Source organism: Zonotrichia leucophrys, chromosome 1A, assembly GCF_028769735.1.
Source record: "Zonotrichia leucophrys gambelii isolate GWCS_2022_RI chromosome 1A, RI_Zleu_2.0, whole genome shotgun sequence".
Taxonomy (NCBI): Eukaryota; Metazoa; Chordata; class Aves; order Passeriformes; family Passerellidae; genus Zonotrichia; species Zonotrichia leucophrys.
In genome coordinates, this window is record NC_088170.1 from 17478715 (window position 1) to 17503036 (window position 24322).

The 24322-nt window shown below is 38.6% G+C and overlaps 1 long non-coding RNA gene across 1 annotated transcript in view; it reads right to left on the reverse strand.

The window, feature by feature from the left end:
* Positions 1-4448: 4448 nt before the first annotated feature.
* LOC135442222 (uncharacterized) overlaps positions 4449-24322 on the reverse strand; it is an 82672-nt gene continuing 62798 nt past the window's right edge. The window contains exon 5 of the long non-coding RNA XR_010438641.1: positions 4449-4945. This is a non-coding gene — a long non-coding RNA (uncharacterized LOC135442222). The remainder of the gene's footprint in view (positions 4946-24322) is intronic.

The window sequence follows — 24322 nt, forward strand, 5'->3', positions numbered from 1 at the left end:
AGGGTCAGGATCACTCCCTGAGCTGCTGGCACTGCTCTTCCCAGTGCACCCCTGGACACCACCAACTTTCTCAGCCCCCAGGGTGCTGCTTCCTCATGGACACCTTGTTGTCCACCAGGACCCCCAGGTCCTTCTCTGCAGAGCAGCTTCCCAGCAGGTCATCCCAGCCTGTGCTTGTGCATTGAATTTTTTCTCCAAATAAATGCAGGACACTGCATTTGCCTTTACTAAATTTCAGGCATTTCTTCTCTGACCATCTCCCCAGCCTGTTGAGGTCCCTCTGCAGGGCTGCTCACCACTCTGGGTTACTTCTTTTACACCTCAAAATTTGAGCAACAGTGTGAGAAAACATTTTGATAGCACAGAGAGGGGGAGCTGAGACAGGAGTATTACAGGAATAGAAAAGTCTGTGGCCATGTAGAAAGTGATAGAATTACTGGCACTGAGATGTCCACAGTGTTGTTTTATAGCTAAGTACCAGCCATGGGTGTTGGCTACTCACGAATAGCACACAGAGCAAGCAAAGAATGTGGATTTTCCACGTAAAACATTGATGTCTGAGTTCACAGTCATTACAGGGGGCTCCTGTTGTGTTTTGGCACACATTTCTTGGCACTTCTTTTGCCTGAATCCTTTCATTCTACCCTGCAAACTGGATTGGAACAAAACCTGAATTTTTCACATACCCAGTAGAGGCTGAGTTCTCAACCCTGAAGAAAGGTCCTAAGCATAGAAGAAAAGTGACAGTGAGAAGAGAAACTGCATATGGCAAGTTAAGGAAATTGTGTTGAGGCCACAGAAATTCTATGTTTTTCAAGCGTTAACTTCTGTTATCAGACAATAAAATATCCATAGTAGCTTAAAGCAATGGTGGAGGTTTGCAGTAATTTTCCAGGCTTTTCTACATTTTCAGAAATGAAATATGAAATACAGGCAAATGTGTGATTGGTTAAAAATATTTTCTCCCATTGGTTAAAAATATTTTCTCCCATTGATTTTTCTGCTCTTGAAAAATCAGTCAAAATTTAGATAATTTGGAGCATTTTACCAGCTTTCACCAGTGCTGTTACTGATGTCCTGATTACTTGCATTAAGCACTAGACAGGAGCTCAAATTATGAGCTACCCCACCCCAGTCCTATTGTTTCTCTGTATAATACAAGAGAAAATTTCATTCAAGAAATAAAGGCTGCCACAAGGAAGCAATGCAGTGATCCTGATTGGTGTAAATTGGAAGGTGCTGAAAAGTGGCAATATTTTCCTTCCTTCTCTCAGTAATGTCTGAGAGAGGAGTTGAAGATGACTGTCAGTCAAATTTGATATACAATTTGTGAAGAAAGGCAAAAGGAGAGGTGCCAGAGTCACATCTACAGGAAACGGAATGAGTCTGATTGGAAATAAGGCACAAAATGCACTGAAAAAGCTAACATAACATCAGCAGACATCTGACTGTAAGATCTCTCCAAACACAGGTTGTAAGATGTTTTCTTCATAACATCATAAGACATGCCAGAAATATTAATAGCTCTTCTCATACAAATATTCAAGCATTCCCAGTGACTCTGTGCAATGCTTTTTATTAATATTTTTTTCCTTGTCTAAGATTTCTATTCCTAATTTGAATATAGCATGCCCAGAATTTTCCTCGTAAATATAACCAAGAAATCATAACTGTACTTTATGAGATTAAAGAATTAAAGAATTCAGACAAGCCTGTAGGATGGGATGGACTCTAACTTCTGGAAGTTTTAGCTTTGATCATCCTCTATAGGCTAGGAAAGTCATTGGATTAACTTCAGGGGCACTACATCTGATTTAAAACAGTGGGTCATGTGAAAACTGGGTGAGGTCTATAATACCACAGGTATTGTAAGGTATTATTCTGAACTTACTACCAACTTACTGAACAACAAAGAGGTCCTGACTGTGTTGGAAGATTAAAACTCTTTGCCACAAACTCTTGTTTTTGCATTTTCACTTCTTCCTGGGGAAAACCTGTTTAGGATTCACTCTCCTTGGAAAACTTCTACGTGCAGTTTAAGCGTAACCCATTCATTGTGTGAAAAGAAAACTTTGGCCACAATACTGTACATAGCGTGATGAATGTTTACTCTGATAACTATAAGAACATTGGAAATATGGAACTGAGACTGCCTCTAGTTCTCAGTGGGTTGGTCTGTATTCATAATCAAACCAGAAAAAAAACCCCAAACCTGCCCCTGGATTATAAAATTTGGACTGTTTAAGAACTATATACAGTAACAAGAAATGTTTTAAGATTGAGAATTTGCCTTGGAGACATAAGCAAGAGGACGATGAGTGGATGATTAGTTGATTAGATGATTTAGTTCAGTGGATGATGAGGGGATGGTCTCAGCAAACCTTGGGTTTGCAGGATTTAGGACCCACACACTGAATTTGGAGGACAGAGTGTTTATTCAGTGAATTAAACATTACACTTATACATATTTACCAAATGCATGTTTAAAGTGAAAGTTGAGTGTAATCAAAACTCTTCTTAGGCACAGTGATGTAGGAGTTGCTTTTTAAAAGTTTGGAGTAATTTTTTTTTCTTTGGTTAGTCAAAAAAAAAAAAAAAGAAAAAGAAAAAAAAGAAAACCAAAAAAACACCAACAAAAACCCAAAAGCAGGGTGTGAGTGCAGCCAAAGCTGTTTTTTTTGTGGGCTCAGTTTGCCCTGTACTTGGTTTTGGCAATTCACTAGAGCTGCCCACCTTACCTAGAAAGCTTGCCTGGGGAAAAAGGTTTCTAAAATTAGCATTCCCTTGCAACTTCCTCGGACAAGGCTGACTGCAGTTTTTCCTGCAGGATGTAAAATAAGTTTAGGCATTGCCAAACAAATAGGATTAACAGTGCTGTATTGCTGCATTGTGTGTCTTATAAGAATGACTCTTCTTGAAAGTTCAGAAGCTAGATTTTGATTCAGAAGCCAAAGGACAAAAAATGCCACTGATGCCCAAAAATGAAAGTACTTTCTGCCTGAAGAGAAAATGAGTTTCTCTAGTTGGATGAAAAAAAAATCCAGTCAGCAACAAATTGAATATAGTCCAGGGGGTCCAGCAGAGATGGTTTAGGGTCTGGACCATCTCTGACAGGGAAAAATTTCTTTCATCAGCTAAAAAAGGGGAATTGGATGACAACAATTTTGCTAGTTGAAGATATAATGATGTAACAGGAAGTCTGAAGCCATGATATCTTTTAATCACTTTTCTGATTCTTTAATTTTTCAGTTTTGTAATAATTTGGTGAATAAATTGTTTCTAACATTGACAGCTTTATTAACTCACTTGACCCAAGTCAGCATAACCTCACTCTCTTCCAAACAGGTAAGATCATTTACAAGAACAAAGATGCTGGCCTGGACTTTTTAAATGTGTTCCCATAACTTTATTCCTGCACATGACCAGGTTCTGAGTGCCTGTCTGTGTTACATACACAATAGCCTTCAAGCCTCCAAATAAAGGTTTATTTGGAGTGCCATGGAAAGTTTTATTAACTTAGAGTTTGAATGTGAAAATGTTAACCATAGACTACCCAAACAAAATCATTGGGATTGCATCAATTTAGAGCAGTGAAAAATCTTACAAGTAGTGACCTCTTTCTTAAAAAACAATAATTTTTTCCCCAGAAACTTTGGTTTCTGTTTCTGTTTTTTCTTTTAAATATAAATTATCTGAGGAAAACATAGTAGACAGCTCTGTAATCTTACAGAGATTGAGCTGCCTCTTTTCTCTTTCTTTTCTTTTCTTTTCTTTTCTTTTCTTTTCTTTTCTTTTCTTTTCTTTTCTTTTCTTTTCTTTTCTTTTCTTTTCTTTTCTTTTCTTTTCTTTTCTTTTCTTTTCTTTTCTTTTCTTTTCTTTTCTTTTCTTTTCTTTTCTTTTCTTTTCTTTTTTTCTTTTCTTTCTTCTTCTTCCTTTCCTTTCCTTTCCTTTCCTTCCCTTCCCTTCCCTTCCCTTCCCTTCCCTTTCCTTCCCTTCCCTTCCCTTCCTTCCTTCCCTTCCCTTCCCTTCCCTTCCCTTCCCTTCCCTTCCCTTCCCTTCCCTTCCCTTCCCTTCCCTTCCCTTCCCTTCCCTTCCCTTCCCTTCCCTTCCCTTCCCTTCCCTTCCCTTCCCTTCCCTTCCCTTCCCTTCCCTTCCCTTCCCTTCCCTTCCCTTCCCTTCCCTTCCCTTCCCTTCCCTTCCCTTCCCTTTTTAAATTCAAAGTACAAAAGCTGAAATGCTAAACTTTATGAGGCCTGTAATAGGTCCTTGGCCTGAAATGAATAAAAATTAATAATAATCATCTAATACCAAGCACTTATGTCATGCCTTTCATCCAAGGAAGTCAAACCACTTTTTAAACAGCAATGAATTAATAGAGGAATGTTTTGCCAGAGGCAAAAGACCGAAACAAGAAACCATCCTTTTACTCCCTGCAGCCTCCTGAACTGCACAAAGGCAATAATTCTGTGAGTGAAAATTACACTGCTTTTTGGTGCTTATTTCTTAGCACTTCTGGAAACTTGTACCATGTTGTTCCTCCACACAAAGTCTCTCAGTGTGCAAGAGCCACGTGGCAGGACCAGTTCAAGCAAATGTCAGGCCTCTGTCATTTTCTTTTCCTTGTGTTCCTGCCATGCCACCAAATACCAGGAAAGGAGATACAAATCTCTGATACACTGATTACTCATTTCATCTTTTTTTTTTGCTCTTAGTTCCACATGGGTAAAAATAACCATTTAAAAAATAACCATGCTCATGAAGAATGGGGAGCAGCCCCAACTTTCTCAGCTCTTACCAACTTCGTGCCCTCTTCTGGACTCTCCCCTACACAAGTGCAGCACCAGCTTGGTCTTGGTGAACCTCATGAGGTGTCTGGTGTGACTGGTGTTCCCTGCTCCAGGTGAGATTCCTGGGTGGCACTGAGCTTTGACAGCATCAGAGAGCACTGAGAAGGAAGAAAGGAAACAGAAACCCTAATTTTTGCCACTGTGGGTGTATCTGATAGACTTCTGAGGAGGAGCTCCACAAGGACTAGGACAGGTCTGGAAAAGGCTGGCAAGGATAGTCAGAAAAAGTCTTCTAGGTGTTGTAAGACTGAACACGCTCCAACTCATCAGCTTGGATATCTGAAGACAGCTATGATGGATGTAAAGCTGTAAAGTAGCAAATTATTTGTATGGAGTGGCTGAGGAATGATCATTCATTATTTCTTGTAGAACACGAATTCAGGAATACCACACACAGCATTCAAATGAAAAATAGGAAATTCTTTTTCATTTCATTATTCCAGAAGATAATGTACACTAAATGTATAAACACACTTAAAATACTGCAAGAGAAATTTCTGGACACCAGGCAGATATTAAACACCATCAAACAGGTACAAGCTCCAGATGTGGAAGGTTTTGTGTATGATCATTAAATAACTCAGAATACAGATTACTGTGCACATCCACGTTCTTAATTCTTTCCCTGTATACTGAGCAAGACAGATCTTTAATCTACCCTATCACATCATGAATTAATTTCACTAATATGAATCATCTAATGTCTGTTAACCAAAATCCAACTTCTAGTCTTAACTGATGCTTGAAGACTGATTACCTAGTTTTAGAAAGAGTGCGTTTTATTTGTTCAGGAATAACCTCTATCCTTTTATAGATTTAATTTAAAACTAACATGAAAAACTGTATGAAAATATCTTAACAGATAAAACTCTCTTGTCTGATTATGTATCTGTCATCAGAGGATTATTAGAGCAGGTGAAATCATCCTGCAATAGAAGGAGCACCAATAAATTTTTATTGCAAGATAAAGTTGTGGTTCAGGAAATTGCTTCCTCAGTAGATAAAGTTACTATTAACAGTGATACACCAGAAATTCAGTACACCATTTTATGGGCTGTATTTCAGACAGGTAGCAAATGAAAAGTCATTGCTATGCCAAACCATCAAAACACTTTTTGATAGGGGATGTGCCACATGTTCAGCATCGATTTATTATAAAATTTTATTATTTTATTATTAAAAATAATTTATTTTATTATAATAAAAAATTTATTATATATTGTAAAAGTAAGGAATCTGGTATTTTTTTGTGTCACTGTACACAATTAAAAGTAAGAAATCTTTTGGGGACAAAAAACTAACAGGGGCTTATATAAGTAGAACTCAGTTTCCTGGAAAAAGTGGGATCTAAGGATCAGCAAGTTCATTTTGTGCCTGAAAAAATACCATTTTAAACAGCTGCAGACACAAAATCCATGTGCAAAACTGGGAGGAAAACTAAGACATTTAGAAATAAAAACAAATAAACTTAAGAAAGATGCTGGAAATGGCTCAGGTTGTTTGATGCTGCTGGCACTGTAAAAATCATTCTGAACAAACTCCATTTTAGCACAGGGAATCTCTGCTGGCATAAAAGCAGCCTCTTGCAGCTATGCCTAAAAGAAAAAATGCGTGTTTGTGGGAGTGGATAGGCATGGGAAGAATTTGGTTGCATGTCACATTCTAGGTGATGTGACATGGCTTGGCAGCCATTCCCCAGATGACCTCTGAAGTCTGGGTGAGCTAGAGCTGGCCAAATGAGATAGGAATATGAAATAAGGAACAGAAGAAACTTAAATAAAAAAAAAATCCATTTAGAAACAAACCAAGTCCCTTTTAAAGGTCCTTGAAAAGCAGTTGGAAACACAAAAGATCAAAAATACACCAAGAAGCAATAGATGAAAGGAAAAAGAAATGTAATTTTTAAAAAATTGATTGACTATAATTAGTGTTAGAAACTAGTTCCCAGGCTCTTACTTATTCAGAAAATGTCACATCCATTAACATTTATTCCTTTAGTTTGTGAAAAACACCTTAAAAGATAACACATCAAACCTCACTGACTTCATATGTTCATTTCACACTTGCAAAGGTACAAATCCTTGCAAGCACTTATGCAGTGATTTATCTCTACTCACACAAGGACATTTTGGCTGGGCTATCCAGAGATATCCAAGGTCTTCCAGAGATACACCTTGGATAAATACTTGTTTCCCAATTATTGGTGTAATTTCCTTACAAACAAACTTGCAATGAAATATCATTTGATTAGGAAGTCAGTCCTCTTATTTTCTTTGTGACTGTTGAAAAAAGTGTTTCAATAACTGAGTTTCTGATACTTTTCTCTTTTTCTCTGTTTGTTTTGCATTTTACATTTACCACTTGCACTCTACCTTGAAGGTTTTCGTTTGGGGGGACAAAAAAGACTAAAAGAAGCAGGAAAGTCAAGCAGTTTTTACTCTGGTTTAAATAGAAATTAGTAAAAGTGTTAATTTAAGCATATAATATTAGGAAGAAAAATAAGTATAGAGAAGCACCAGAAATTGTATAACAGACCAATTTTGTCCTCCATTTAGTATAAAACATCTGATTTAAATGAATTTTTATCTTTTCAGTTTTTGTAGATTCAAGTTTTGCCCTGATGCAGTCAGAGTTGCACAATTCTGGTGCTACTGGAACAGGCTGAGCACAGGTTTGGGGTTTTCAGTCATAATCTGGTCCCTGGTCTTCATCAGCGGCGATTAGAAAAGGGTTAAAACTGCCAGAGCAAACCATGATTTGATGCTGTTATGAGGTTATGCTATATCATGTCTTAAGATCGATTATCTGTTCAATATTTTTAAAAATCACTCGATCCCTGAAAAGCATGCAGTCCAAGATGGGGTCTAATAACTCAGACAATAACATGCCCCACAAAATTAAAAGCAGAAAAGACAAATTAGGCCTAAATCTCCAGAGTATTTTATCGAGATGTCTTCCATTTGCTTAGAATGTCAAGCAGTGTAAAGCCTCTTCTTTAAAAGGCAATTTGTATAGAGCAACACAATGTAGCTCTCCCCTCAACAGCCCTCCTATGGAAAAGTGAATCTTTACAGCTCCAGAAGAACTTTGGCTGTTTTGTGGCAGGAAATCAGGTTAATGAAGAGATCTGAGCCCCACACGTGCCCACAGTGATGCTGGCCAGAGAGTTCCTCCAGCTTCAGACAAGCAAGCCAGCAGGAATTTCTGCCCATGGCCAAATGCCAGGATTGAACTCTTTCCTGGGAAGCACCTTCCACGAGCCACTAACTCAAGGTGACAGTTTCATTAGAGCTTTACAGTGTTTATGGACTATTTAATTGCTTTCCTACACCCTGGTCCTGTTTTAAGGTTTGTTTAATAATTTGTGTCTCTGTTTCTAATGGGGATTTCAGTTTCCAAATGGGCCAGAAGCCAGAAATGTAAATGGAGGGCACAATATATTGCTTCCTGAAAGATGACACAGGGCAGAGGAGAGGAGAAGAGGAGGGCACAGAAGGAAAAAGGAGGATGGGGGAATGTGGGGAAAAATGTAATCTTAAGATTCAGGCTAATTGAACACCCCACCAGGAGAAGATGGACAATTAGCAGACTAAGAATATCAATAAATAAGTCTCTTATAGGAGACCTTCAACTGAGAGAAAATGGATCACATGAAGGAGCTGAGGAGAGCTCTGCAGAGTGATGTGGGAGGGAAGTGAGATGCACAGAGCAGCCATTAAATTGAAATAGGCAGATCTGCAGCATTAGAGCTGAGTAAAGAGGAAGATAATGGCTGATAGGCAGGGTTGCCCCTCTGAGCTTCCCAAGGATGGAATTCGGGAGGGCTTAACCTTCAGGGAGATGAAGAGTTTCCAACAAGCTGGGACACAACACAGTGGTAGCAGTGGATTCAGAGCAATGTGGGTCTCTTTTCCAAGCAGTTCTTCCAGGAACATTTATGCCTGGCTGGCAAAACTGCCCCATCCCACAGGAATAATGGAATGGATGAGGTTGGATCAGCTGGTCCCACCCCCCTGCTCCAGCAGGGCCATCCCACAGCACAGGGCACAGGATTGTGTCCAGAGGGGTCTGGAATATCCCCAGTGAGGAGACTCCACACCCTCTCTGTTCAATCTGTTCAGTCCTCGGTCGCTACCCAGGACAGAAGTTCTGCCTCCTGCCCAGGTGGAACCTCCTGGCCTCAGTCCCTGCCCATTCCTCTGGTGCCATTGCTGGGCCCTGGAGCAGAGCCTGGTCCCTGATCTGAGCCCTACATTTGGTTATTTATACACACTTCTACTCTCATTCCTGTCTTCTGGAGCACTTTTCACCTGGCTTTTTTCTTTTTTTTTCTTTTTTTTTTTTTCCCCTCTCTTTAGAATCCTAGGAGAGAGAACAGGATTTCACAGGGTCACCAAGCCCTAACTACTGCAGTCTCAGGAAATATCGAACAATCCTAGTAAAAAATCCATGGAACTCTACCTTAAAATCTGCTCAGATTATAGTCTCACTTCTCCTTTACTCCTGCTGAGCAAAGGCTGCAAAAATCTCTGTCTTGAGGACTGCAGAATGCTTAACAAATTTCCAGCCTAGATATATTCCTTCTAGGTTATATCCATGTGTTCTTGTGCCAGTTATTTCCTTCAGTTTAATTACTCTTCTCCCTTCCTGCTGTTTATTTAATTGCTTTTATCAGTTTGATTTAAGAGCTTGTTATGAAGTGGTTTAACTGTCTTTCAGTTTGTTTCTAACTACACTGTACAGTGCCTCAAGGGGTTTGGCAGGGGCTTTCTGTTGTCATAATTCTCTGATTATTCTTAATCCTGTGAGCCATTCTTCTATCAGGAATGGTTTGGAGGTATTTAGAAAAAGCACTGTCATGGTGTCACCAGGTTACTAAACCGAGAATATTCAAAACCCAGTCCCTCTGGAAGCTGTGAAAATTCAGAATGCAGAATTTGCATCAGGGACTACGGGGTCCCATGAAAGTGGTACTGTTACATTTTTCAGTTAAGAATGATCAAACTGCTTCTTGACCCAAGAAATTATTGGACACTGTTCAAATGACTAGAGATGTTATTCAAATATCAGCAGAATCTATGTAAAGTGTCAGCTTCCCACAGATGTGGTCAGAAGAGCAAAATTATTGATAATATTCCTGCCACTGTTTAAACCTTTCTGTAAATATGTAATGTGTGTATAAGAATGCTCTGCTCCTTTCTTTCTCTGGTATCCTGGCATTTCTTCACCAAATGAGCTTTGTGCCAGGGAGTAAATACTGTCCCTTCTGTTAACTCCCATTTGGAAAGGTAATTCCTGCAGCTAGATGGTGATGACTTCATCTTTTGCACCACAACTGCCTAAACCACCGGTAGTTCATGGAAAGGTGAAAGCATCACACCAGTAATGAGTCTGCAGGTTTGGTATCTTGTGCTGAATTGTTGGAGCAGCTCCCCTCAGAGCAAATCCCTGGATGCCTCCTGTTTGCTGGGACCCTGCAGCCTGGCTGTGGGAGCAGGGCAGAGAGATTTCCACGTACCTGCTTTGCCACTCCTGAGCCAGCAGACAGCACATGCATTTGATTTTTTTAATGAATGGGAGTCTAATTATAAAGCAGAGGAAATCACTGAAGCATAAATTTATGGGCTGCCTGAGCTCATCTCCCGTGTAGGCAGAAATCAGTGGTGAGAATTGATGTTAGCAGTAGTGAAGATGTCAGGGAGAAAGGTGGATACCTGCAGGCTTCCCCTGACTCCTGGGTGGAGGGGACCAGGGATGACGCACCAGCAATAGGAGAGGCTCAGCTGGCAATGGCTTTCAAACATCTCCTTCAGTCCAGGATGTTATGACAAGAGAAATAGGGAGACTTGGATAAAAAGTCCAGCATGTTGTGACAGCAGGCTGTCCCTCTGTTTGGATACAGCATGAAAAACTGAGTCATAAAGGGCTGCACCCATACACTGCAACTTTGTGCCCATTTTTGGCTACGTTTTGAATTACAAAAAATTACAATGACTTCTTAGAAAGGAAATCCTTGCCTTTCTACTAATATGCTGTAATATTCCTGGAAGGGAGCCAATGTGTCAATTTAAGTACCCTCTCAAAGTGCAGGGGGCTATGATATTTCCAAGTCCCAATGTCAGCTCAAGCCTCTCCAGAATGTGTGCCAAAGTCTTCCCACCAAGAAGAATGCCTCACATTAAGCGTGTCATCTCTAGGCCGGCCCTCAGCTTGGGAGTCTCAGCTTTAACCTTCATTCCCATATCCCATTTCCCAGCCCCATGGAAAAAAATGCCATGGAGGACTCTCCCTTCACCCCCATCATCCCTTTACACATTAATGTGAAATGAAATGTTCTCATGGCTGGCTGTTGAACAACAGACAGCAATTCCTGTGTGGGGAATTTTAATGCCACATTTCTTTCCTAACCTGGATGCTGCTCCATGTGCTTGTCACTGTAGCTTAGAATTTGTGCATGTCCAAGGACCCAGCCCTGCAAAGTTGACCAAAAATTCAAAAACGTCCAAATTTGAGCTCAAATAATGGGAAACAGAAGTTTTTTCTGGATAAAACATATTTCAGAAAGACTTTCTGACAAGATATGTCTGTCCTCAAGAACATCCCCAGACTTGTTCAGTAACACATTTAGAAATCCAGTTAACCATCATGCGCTGACAGTTCAATGGAAATAAAAAGTACAATCCATTTTAAGACTGATGGAAACTGAAACCCTTAGAAAAATATAATCAGATATGTTTTCAAATTAAGCCTAACTTTTTATGAGGCCAAGCTCACAAACAGGACAGTAAGAAATTTAATCTGCTTTGTATGGGTTTTTAAAAACACCAAGATATTAATCTCCATCTTGACTTATTTGGGCCTCCAATATTCTCCATTTTTTTCTCAAAATATTAGAGCCAAGATTTGTCTGTGTGTGTTTGAGTATAAAATGAAGGAAGACACAAAATAAACCTCCTCTGCAGGTACAGAACAAGGAGATTTGACACTCTTTCTGTAAAAAGGGGAATGGGAATTGCCCTTCTATTGTCATAGCTCTGCTGATTTCTCTTTCTGTGGTAAGCTGGGTACCTGTTATAGCAGGAAGATGAATTTAAGAATATCTTAATTCACAATTAATTTACATAACTTTCTAAAGTACAGGAGTGGGAAAAAAAACAAACCAGTCTAAAGAACTTAAAGAAAGTTGCTAAAAACAATAGGCATGTAAAAACAGGCATTTAAACTCAGTTTACAATTTAAAGAGAAAGGATTTTAAATACTTTTCTTTGACAAGGTCAGTAATTACAGAAGAGAAAAAAATCTTAATAACATTTTTATTATCTAAATCTTTCTTTTTGAGATGGACTGGGAGAGGATATCACAGATTTGGACAAAAAAATACAGGATATCACAACTTAGTAGCAATACACATGAACCTCACACTGGTATGAAATTATCAGACAGATTGAAGTCTTCTATGAAAACAAGACTAAGACCCCCAATCTGGAAAAAAATTAGTTTAATAACCTATTTTCCCATGTTCTGAGGCCTGAAAGATGAGATGCACCATGGTAACATTGTGATATTTTACCCCATTCTTGGTCATCATTTTAGCATAATTCCAAATCACATTTGATATGTCTCACTCTTTAGTGGTTTGGGCTTTTTGCTTTTGTTTTAAAAAAGTTTGGAGAAATAAAGGATTAAGTATCCTTCAGCTCCCTGGACATGTGAAATTCAGACAACTTGCTTTGAATTTTTCTATTTTTCTCGTATTATTGAGTCCATCATTTTTTCTTTAAAATTAACATGGAAACATCAGCTTTTCTCCATTTTTTTTATTTTTATTTAGTTTGGGGACTTTATTGAAGGATTTTTTTTTTTTTTGTGAGGAGATTGGATTTTTCTTGTTTTGGTTTGGTTTGGTTGGTTTTATTGTTTTGTTTTTAGGGTTTTTGTTTTAATTAAGGTATGCAGTAAGAGACATCCTCTGTTGCAAATCAGGATAGTATTAGGAATTTAAACAGAGTGTTTTGAGACTGAGTTAGGATCCAGGATTTAGGGACTGTGGATATAGGGAAAATTAACACAAATAGGTTTCTGCACTCGTTAACCACACAAAAAGATAGCAGAGTAGACAGAGAAAGAATATATATCTATAAAAGAAATAATGCATGAATGCATAGATATTAATTAAATGTATTTTTATGTAATAAATGTGTTTATTTAAAAAAATGTAATAACATCAATGCAGTATTAATCCCTTTACATTTACAAATATGTGGATTTAAAAGTAATTAATACTTACATTTATTAATATTCATAGTTCATGTATTTACAGCAAAAATATTGCTTATGTGTTGTTTTTCTGGGGAAAAAAAAAAGGCTTTAAGGATTGACTTTATAGGTAGGAGAAGGTAGGCAGAATAACACAGATCAAAATTTGGAAATCCACTTTGCACATCAGGTTGACCATGAATGACCTTGGAGTGCCTTTTGTTAAATTTTGCTTGGGAATTTGTGATCAAGGAATCAAACCTGAAGAAGCCTGTGCTGTCTTTTCTTACAGAGAAAAAGCCTTCCTTGAAGGATGACTTACAAGTCTTCCTTGAAGGATGACTTGGCTTCTTCTTTTTCCTACGGAAAAAAAAGTGCTGGGGACTCACCCTCAAACACAGAAGTATGGGATCAGTGAGGTTGGGAAAGAATTCCAAGGTCATTGAGCCCAGCCTGTGACTGATCCCCACTGTGTTAACCAGACCACAGCACTGAGTGCCACATCTGGGTGTTCCTTGGACACCTCCAGGGATGAGGACTCTACCACCTTCCTTCCAATGTTTATCAATCCTTCCTAGGAAGAAATTCCCCCTGGTGTCCAACCTGAACCTCCTCCAGTGCAGCCTAAGGTCATTTCTTCTTGTCATGTCAGAATCACACAGTCTCAGGATTACAGCCACATGGATAAGGGGCTGGGACAGTCTTGACCTCTTTTTTTGGCAAGGGAGAGGATCAAGTTGCTCAGAGCTTCCACAGAGAACCTCGGAGCCCATTTCCCACAGTTTGTTTGTTCCTACACTGTCTTTAACCTTAGGCACTCATACACGTATTGAAGAGTCTCTCCAAAGAGTGTTGAGCTCCTCTCTTGGCTATGCTGGTGAAAATCCAGACACTCCTTTGGAAGTAACCTGGGTTTTGATCTTTGATTGACTTTGGCTACTGCGGGAGCTGATCCTCCAGGATGCTGAGCCCTTCCGTTAAATCTGAAGTGTTTGGTTGTGATTTCACTACTGCAAACCCCTGGTTCAATGGGGCAAGGGACCTTCCTACAGCCAGAGCAGCAGCTGAGTGAAGTGACCCCCACAGAGTACTGAAGTGACCCCAGTGGAAAACTGGGCCTGTAGTTTGTTTATCGAAATCCAATCCGGGGTGGAAGCAGTGATTACATAGAGTGCTTGCTGCTCCCGCTCCGTCCCTGTGCCAACAACAACAGCGCAATGCTCTGAGTCCAACCTGCTCACGGGGCTGCAGCTGAGTCAATGGACGGGACTCCTGCCAGCTGCTAGCCAGCCAGGGGGTGGTATGTTCCTCTTTAATTCACTTGGATCACGTTCATCTCTGATGCTGGGTGAAATTCGGAGGTGCTGCAGGAATCCGCCAGGAATATATTGAGAGCTTTGGCACCATCCCCAATGGCAGCAGAGATCAACCACTCGATGTTACCTCCTCCCTTTGTCCATCCCATGACACTTCCCAGCTTCTCTCAGTTTCTAATTTAGCCTTCCCATGGAATAATGTGCTGTAGATTATTTAACTGTGTCTTAGCTTTTAAAATTGGAATGTTTGCATTTCATTACCCCACATTGATCAGTGGACTTAAGGCATGGGTAATGTGCAGGGAAAAGTCAAGAATATAAGCATTATAGGCAGAAGAAATAGTTAGATTTAAGCACAGTTACCTTTAATAACCCTGTATATATGTTACATACATCAATAGATATATTTGCTGTAATCTCAAGTGAGATGTATACATGTATAAGCTGCCTATGAGTACTCTCTATAAAAATCAGTGTTTTAAAAGATATAAATACTTGTTGAGGGTCAAACAGCTGCTGGAAGGCATGATACAAATAGAAATAGAAATAGAAATAGAAATAGAAATAGAAATAAATAGAAATAGACCTTTGAAAGTTGCCAGGTAATTTTTTAAGCTCTCCTGCTCAGCACTAAAAGAAGAAAAAAATCATGGGAATACCAAGGAAAAGGGGTTCAGAGGTCAGCATGCTGGAAAAACAAATATCCTCGCCTGTAATAAATCAATACACTTTAAACTGAATCCTCACTTCAATTCTCACAAAGAAATAATTTCTTTGTAAAATTTTGGTGTTGCGTTTAGGGAGGGAAAAGCTTAGCCAGTTTATTCAGGGAGCATAAGCAAAAATATGTAAATTTTAATGCTATAAATTCTTGTAGCTGCACTGAAGCAAAAGAAACAGCTGCTGTTGATCTAAAACAGCTTAGCACCTTTCTAAAACATCTTCTAGTGCCTCCAAGCACTCTCTTGAGGTTTTGTCATTTTGTTTTAATTAGAAGGGGGAGAAAAACCTCTAGAAAGATAAAGGCAAAAGCTTCAAGGAATGGAATGCAAAGATCTGCAGGCTAAGGAAAAAGAAAGCATCCAATTTTAAAGGAGGACAAAAAAAAAGGCAAATAGTAAGATTCAAATTGTAAAGTTATTAATAGTATTCAGAAACTGCCAAATGTTTTAAGTGTAAAACTCCCAAAATTTTGGAACTGCTGCTAAAATAGAATACAAATAAATTTATGTGGAGAAATTAATCAGAAGTACTATTTGTAACATTTTAATATAATATTTGACTTTATGAAGTTGATACTAGTAAAATTTGCTTTACATTTCTTTAAAGAGACAAAACATTTCTCATTCATATAACGAGAAAGTAGCAGCAGAAAATCATCATTCATTATGCTTTTAAGACTTTTGAGTACTGAACTGAGGTACAGTTTACCCCTCTGATATCTGTCACCAACATTTTTGCTGATCACGGATTTAAATATGATCAATGTGATGAGTTTGGCCTGCATAGGAACCTCATATTGTGAGAACCACAACTCCCAGGAATATTGTAGATTAAAAGGGAGAAGGAGAGACTGATTATTAAGAAACAAACACAGAAGAGACAACACTGCTTAAAATATATTTAATGTTTTAAGATAACTAATATATTACTATTTATCTAGCTTTTTATTTTAATTTATTTTATTTCTTTTTTTTTTCTTTCCCCAGTGAACAAACAAAAAAGCTTGGAAAAAACTTTTTTTCCTTCCTGAATAAAAATGCAGTGGTTTTCATTGAAATTCAGACAAGTAGTACAAGGCGAGAATCCAATTTATGCTGCAGTCTCTTCTGTATCCCTCTAGTAATGAAGAGGAGGTATAATATAAGCAAGAAATTGCATTGGGTTGGCCAGTTTTATTGACTTGGTTTTCAGCTGGGTGTAAAGCAATTTTATTCTTAGTGGGTTTTAACTTTGGAGCACAAAGAGAGCTTCTGGACTGCCTAAAATTTGATGAAGGCATCATTTTACCTCTGTGCTGTTCACAGAGCAGTGAAAGGATCAGTAAAACCTCCTTCATACTCACCAAGCCAGAAGACTCACACTAATATCTAGTGGAAGAAAAATGCCTTTTTGCTCTGTGTCTTTCCTCCACTAACCCAGAACAAAAGCACGGATATTTCCCAGCAGAGCAGGCAGCCGCCAGTGAGGGAACAGAATGTTTATCTACTTCCCTGGGAGCTGAAGTGTGCTTTTCCACTCTTGTTATGCTAACCTCTGATACCAAATGTTAGTCTTGCCTACCCTGTGTATGACATTGGCAGGCACAACGGAGTAACCAAAAAAAAAAATTAATAAATAAAGAAAAAAAATTATTTTGGCTTTTGACAGCAGAACAAGAAAGGAACATTTGTGGATCCCTTCAGTGCTAAAATGTGATCTCTCAAAGTTTTCTGCTTGTGTTGTCTCAGTCATATCCATCCAGTATGAAAGAGCTCCAGTGCTTAATTCATGTTTGCAAAGTGGACTTTTAGCTTGAATCCTTAGGAATGCCCAATAGCATGGGTCTCCTTCAGGAGAAGCTATTACAAAATATTCAGGATCAGATTTCCTGCATCATTTCCACTGCACCAAGCCAGAACACAGTCATCAAAGGGTGTTAATATTTTCATACTGGGTAAAAATCTGTTAATTAAATTTTTTTGCAATAAATTCATAAATATCAGGCAAGTATTATAGTAGCATGTTGTTCTCATTTAAGTTTTCAGGACTTTTTTCTTAAAATAGTGACGGAACACTGCTTTAGTATCTGTTCCAGATTAATCTAAGTGATAACTTTTGCGGTTTTAAGTGGACCTTAAAAACAGAATCCTTCAGAGTACAAAAGTTGCAAGAACAAAATAATATTTTAAATAGAAATTTCAGTAGTATAAACTTTTCCTCATGGAAAATATTACTGAAATATTTTTGTTTGCTTCTTTGTTTCACAGAAACAAAACTGTTGTGGGGGTTTGTTGTGTTTTTTTTTGTTTGTTTGGGGTTTTTTTGGTTGTTTTTTGGGATGGTGTGTTGGTTTTTGAGGGTTTTTTTGTTTGTTTGTTTGTTTGTTGGAGTTTGTTTGGTTTTTTGTTTTGTTTTTGTATGGTTTTGGGGTTTTTTGGTTTTGTTTTGATTTTTTTTTTTTTTTTAAAATACAGTAGCAAAACCAACATCTCACTTGAGATTTGGAAACATCCAGTATCAGCACCAAATGTTCATGATAATCTGGGAGCACTGGTAAAAATGGTAAAAGACTATGACTGCATGTCAGAGCTGGACTCTGGGTGCAATTTTGAGTAGAGAGGATGACTCATAATTTTAACAACTGGCCTGAGTAGGCTGCAGGGTAAATAATTACAAAAGTGATTGTGCCTCAGGCCATTGTAGAAGAGGTAAAACTATGTCTTATTACCTTCCTCTGCATGTTGACATGATTTTATAGCCCCAGATTGCAAGAAGTGTTATCATTGTTTCTCTAAATTCCTCTGCAGCTATTTTTGTTCTTTTCAGTTCTATTTAGTTTTCCAACCAGCTCTTCCATCCCTTCTTTGTTTTCTTGTCGGCCTGCCACTTACTACATGCTACTACTCAGCTTTTTTTTCCTACAAACCCCAGAACTGCTGTTATAAAAGGGTAGGTGATGTGTTAAACCTTTAGATGGAACCCCAGCCCTTGTGTTATACACGCAAAGTCACAAGTGCAGAGCACAAGGAGGTAGAATTTTTTGGAAAAAGGGGTCAGTGCTAGTGGCCTGCACAGCAGCTAGAAGAATAGAAGAATAGATCAGCCCTATAGAAAGAATCACAGAGTCACAGAATCACTGAGGTTGGGAAAGACCTCCAAGGTCCTCCAGTCCAACCTGGGGCCAAATACCACTATGTCAACTAAACCAGAGCACTGAGTGCCACGTCCGGGTTTTTCTTAGACACTCCGGGGATGGGAACTCCACCACCTCACTGGGAATTCCATTCCAGTGTTTAGAAGCCCTTTCAGTGTATCCCACACAGCCATCCATGAGACAGATCCAAGCACTGATGACTATCCAAGCTCCAAAGCAGTGTCTGTGTGGGGTGTTTTAGCAGTACAAGCCATTTCTGTGTGAGCAGGGACACATCTACTGCATTTAACAAGCAGCCCAAGCATAATCACACAGAAATTTTGCATGTTCTTCATTTTATTGAGCTGATTCAGGATCTCATCCCTGGGAAAAACATGGTGGAGCATGGAAATTGCCTTAAAGAGCTTGAGACTGCAGCAGAGCAGACATGTGGCATTTCTCCAGTGCAAAGCGAGGCATACTGCATGGTCAGTTTTTCCAAAGTGAAACAACTCCTGCTTGCTGTAGGTAGCACATCACAGGACAAAAGCCTCTGTGAGGGGAGGACTTAAAACTGCATTGCATGCTAGGAAATTTGTAGGTTCTAGCTGGGCATTTTTAGGATTTTGTGATATTTTCTCACTTTACTGGCTCAGTAAGACCCTCAGATCTGCCACCTGGTTAGATACAGCGCAATATCCCTTCTTTTATTGAGGTATTTCAAAAAATAGAAGTAATGCATAAAAGAAAGGAAACATTCCAAAAATTAAGGGAAGATACAGGGGAGGTATCAAGATACAATGAAGAAAGTGAATTAATCCATGAGAATGTGGAGATTGGTATGGACAGATTTAAAGGAGTGACTTATTTGTTTAACATTCTGGGCCTAGCTAAGTATCATCATATTTCCATAAAGAAATCAGGGATTCCTGGAGTTTTGCTTTATTTGGGGTTGATAAGAGTCAAAATATCTCTCTCTATCAGCTAAGATCTGACTGTAACACTGACACTGCCTTGATGCAAGAATAATCTCTAATTTCAGAAGACGTAGCCATGTAAATGAATTTTATTCACTCTTAGGACAAAAATATCATCTCATTCACGTCATAGTGTTTAGACAGAGACCATGATAATTAAGGGAAAACCAAGATGCTTCCTTAGACTATAAACAGTGCTACAAAAACAGTCCTTAATACCTTTAGATTCAACTCCTTACAGACTTTTCAAGCAATTCTACAGCATCATGATGTCTTGCTTTATATCAAAGGCAGAGCTTGCAGGGACAGAGGCTGTGTTTAACAAACACTGCTGGCTACTGAGACAAGCCGAACTGGGGAATTGCCTCCAGCAGGAATTTCTCAGCAAGGGGAAAAGGTGTCAAATTAACCATTAAAGGAAAGATAAAAATCAAACCCAGCATGTGCACTGGAGAGAACATACATGCCATAACTTCATAACAGTCCTACAGCCTCAAAAATTTTCCTATTGTTGCTTGTGTGACCAAGCTTGTATGACTCATGGATTAGGCTGTGTCAGTCAGGGATGATTGTGTGACCATCCCCATCTTCCTGCAATAAACACTAGCTGTGTCCTCTGCTCAATGAGTGATTTCTTCATTCTCCTCCCTTGCAGGGCAGAAGCCTCAGTTGCTATTCAGGTCCTTGATAAAGGAATGGCTCAGCTGCAGAGCTAGAATGAGACATTGGACAGACAGCAAAGCATGTGAGTAGGAACATTTTACACAATCAAAGGCATGGGTTAAACATTGATGGTATTTGGGAAGAGAGAAATTTGCCATGCGCATGTAGCAGAACAGAATTTGGCATGAGCTTCCTCAGAGGGGAAAAGAGTTCCTTATAAACTAAGAACTTAGCCTAATCTTAGCTCCAGATATGGACAGCCTGAAGCACAACCAGCCCCAAGTGTCAGTAGTGCGATTCAATAAAAAACATGCTGGATTTTTCCATTCAGCCTTTTTTTTTAACCCACTACTTCCATGATAAGAGATGGGGTCAAAAGCCATACAGTCTTTGGACTAAAAAGAAATTATACTTTTAAAATCCTCCATGCCTTTGCTTTTTTTCCTTATCCCATTTGATTCCCAGCAGGATGAATTTGTTCTTCCAAATAAAACTGGGGAAGAATGGAATGTGAGTGAAAAACATTTGTCTGTTGACTTGGTTTTAAAAATTATCTGCATTGCAATGAAAGAAAAAGGTAATCTCTTTCTTTGAATTGCGGTTTAAAAAAGGCTGTGAGCATGCAAAAGACTCCATTGCCTGCTCACACAGCTCCTAAAGAGTGGTTTTGACTCTGTTGTGCATCCTTGATCCCTTGATCCATGTCTTGAGCTGGATGCAGAGCATCAGCACATCCCTTGCCTGTTGGGAGGGAAGGAGCATCGTGCTGGGGATGAGGCTACAATGATCCAGCTGCCAGGCCTGCCTGGAGGCTGCTGGGGACACCATCATTTGAAACAGTCCCGTATCAATCCAGGGACTGCCTAACTAGCTCACAGACAACCCCAGTGAGCTTAAACTTAATACTATAGAAAGATGCATTACATGTTTTACCTATAGGTCCTCAAAGAGTACTTAGTTACATGTGCATACTAGACTTGGGAAATGCCTTACTTAAGGAAAAAAAAAAAAAATATAAGAAAAGATAGTGCAGGATGGACAGAGAGAGTACACTTTGGCCCAGAATTATTTCAAACCCCCTGCCTGTACATCTGCATTGGCTCAAAGGGGACTTTCAGTTTTCAGCTGCCTGAAAATTGATCCATACCACGTTGGCTGCCCTGCCCCTCCTCCAGTAAATGTGATTTCACACTAAGGTTTTAGGGAATTAAAATGTAGAAGCTCAGTGAAATGGGCATCAGCATCCATTAGATAAAAAGTTTAAATAAAAGTTGCTTTCATTCAAATAAAATTGCTTTGTAAGGACACAATACACAAATATTAACTACAAGGGATGCAAGCCAGCACTGAGAAAGGTCCCATTGGCTTCAACAAGTTGATTTCTGATGTTAAATGCACTTTGTCAGCTCTATTTTGAACCAAAACTTTTTCTATTCCAGCAGACAAAAAGAAGAATGTTAACTAGATTAGTTTATGCAAAATATCATTGCCCATTGTTACATCAATTTTTGTAGCTGATTGCAAATGAATGAGCTTCACTTTTTGCAGAGTGTTTCACTATTCAACCTTGCTTTGCTTTGCTTTGCTTTGCTCTATTTTCTATTTCTTCTGGTAGTGACCATTGAGAAGAGCATCTATATTTGACATTTAAGAGTAGGAATAAACACACAGGTCAGGACACATTTCCTGGATGTTTGGTGTGGAACTGAGCCTTTCATTTCAGTGATGGGCAGCCTGCTTGGATCTAACAGATGCCAGACCAGCAATGCTCTAAGCCCCTTTCACTTGGAACTGCTTGACTTATATTTATTTTTATCTTTATTTTTAAAAACATAAATTTGTTGTCATTTCTTTCATCCTCCTTCAACTGGCTCCAGCTATTACAGTTCCACTGCACCTGAAAGGTGCAGAAGCACCAGTCCAGGAGAGAAAACCAGTACTGTGGTGGTGACTTCCCTGTGGGAAAATTTCCCCATAATAAAGACATTAAGTGTCCCAAAACAAGTCATATGAATATGCAGTGGAAATTTCCTGAAGGCTTTCACTGGGAAGTTTTCTTCAAAAGCTATGCCAGCGTCCTGAGTACAAGGTGTTCCTGAACATATTTGCTTTCTGTGGTGGTTTAAGTCATAGCAGAAATGGGGGGACAAGAACACCTCGACCTGCGCTTGTCCTGGCGAGGATCCATTACAGCCTTGTGAGTCCTCACTGATTTCTTTACTTGGTTGGGGTTTTCCACCATATTTTAAACTACATGAGACATTTTATCATTTCTTCTGTCATTTTCCAGATCTTCTCTGACTTGAACATGGTCAGAACTGAGTCCTAGCATCCCAGCTGACATCTTACCAAGCACTTTATGTATCTCCTTATATGTTCCAGTTTGGAATTTATCTTCTTCACAAAAGAATGGTGCTGTGACTCCAAATCCTCCTCTTCCTCCATCATTAAAAACTTCAGGCACCTTTTCCCAGTTGTAGCATAAGTAATGGAACCAAACCTCTTCATATGGTTTTAATTTGATTTTTTTCCTCAGCATTTTTCTTACTGATACTCATGCAAGTCCTCTTCAGCTCACTTGGAATTATAAAAAATGAGTAGGGGTTCAAAGTATTTTATAATTACAAGGAATGTATTTTTTCCCCAAAATGTTGCCTATCATCAACTAACGTTGTTTCTGAATTATTCCTGCAACAAAGACCATCTCTGAAAAATAAAAGGATAGCAACAGAAAAAGACAAATATTATGTAAATCTAAAATATGAGCTAAGCTGATAAGTGATGTAACACATTAGTACATTCGAGAGACTTGTAATCATCCATAACTGTACTGCCAAAACACAGCTACATATTGGAGAGTGTAAATCCCTTTTTGTATATCACTTAAGATATAGTTTTATTTTGATATAGGAGTACAGATCAATATATTTCCTTTTAAATGAAAACTATTTGTAAAACAATTAAAATTTCGGTTTGAGTACTGCCATGCTGCTCGTGTGTAAAATCTTTCACACAAGAAAGTTACTGTTGTTGTACTTACTAGGTGCATTTTAGTGCATCTGGATGTTATTTTAATTAATATTATTATTATTATAATCTCATTTAATCTCACTTTGCTAATTCTCTGCCAAGAAAAGAAGTTTGAAGGTGAATTGCATAAAAGCTGATTCTGTAAAATGCCTTTTTTTTAGAAAAAGCTCTGAAGAATAATGGTTTACAGGGTGTGGCCAGAATTCCTGCTTATTTACGCGCATTATTCCCATCCTCCCTCCTGGCATGCCTACAGCTCTGGGTACACATTTTACACTGTGACATCTTTGATCTACTATGTTAATTGTTATGAGTTGTCCTAACTATTTTTAAGAAAGAGGGAAAGCTGCAGAAGACAACTTTCCAAGAAATGTGTAACAAAACTAAGTTTGAAGTTCTTTGTGAATCATGCTTGGAAATTCTTTCTAATACTTCTCATTTGCCTAGCCTGGGTGCAAGTGAGGATGCCAATGAGGTTTCAGAAATTTCTTCAGCTCTGAAATGGCACCATTGGTATTCTTCAAACAATATTTAAATAATGTTTAAATAAATAATTTCTATTCTTTTCCACCACCATTTCCACCAAATAAAAAGATAGTTGGATTCCTTTTTACTTCCAAGAAAACATTTGCAGCACATTTCAAGTACAAAAAAATTTCTAGAGATGTTGTCAGTCCCTTTATAAAATTAGAACCAAAGTGATTTTGGCATTTGAAAGGTGAACAGCCTCCTATACTGAAATTGTCAGTTGGTCAAAATGCTCAGAGCTAATCTTCTCCTCCCACTTCTTCCTTAGCCTTTACTTTAAACCCACCATCTTGAAAAAGAGAGGACCATATGGCTGGAACACATTTCCATCCCAGGTAAGTGGTTTTGTCAAAGGATATTAAAACCAACCACCATGGGAACTGCTCAGACTTGCTGAGGCACAGGTAGTGTCCCTACAGTCCCTACAGCCCCTTTTTCGGATCTGTTTGGGAATTCAACCACGAAGTGGTGCTGTTGCAAAAGCTAACCATTATAGAACATGCTCCCTGCTTTTAGAATAACCCAAGGTATGCATTAAACCCCATAAAATGTTCATGTATTTGCATGCTCACACGCATATCTTCCCCATAAATATTCAATTTTTTATCATCAAATGAAATCACGGTGGTATTTGTTAATATGTAGAGAAAAATGCATGTCTTCAAAGTATATAAAATATCACATGTTTTGAAGTCTGGTCAAGTGCCTAATTAATCAGATCAATGTCTTGTAATTATCCCAATTAAAATCCCCAGAATTCAAAGGTTACTTTCTCCAGCATGCTTTGAGCAATGTTTCAGATTCTTCAAGACAGAACAGGGACTTGTTCAAAGTAATATTTTAATTATTTTTAATTTTTTTTTATTTTTA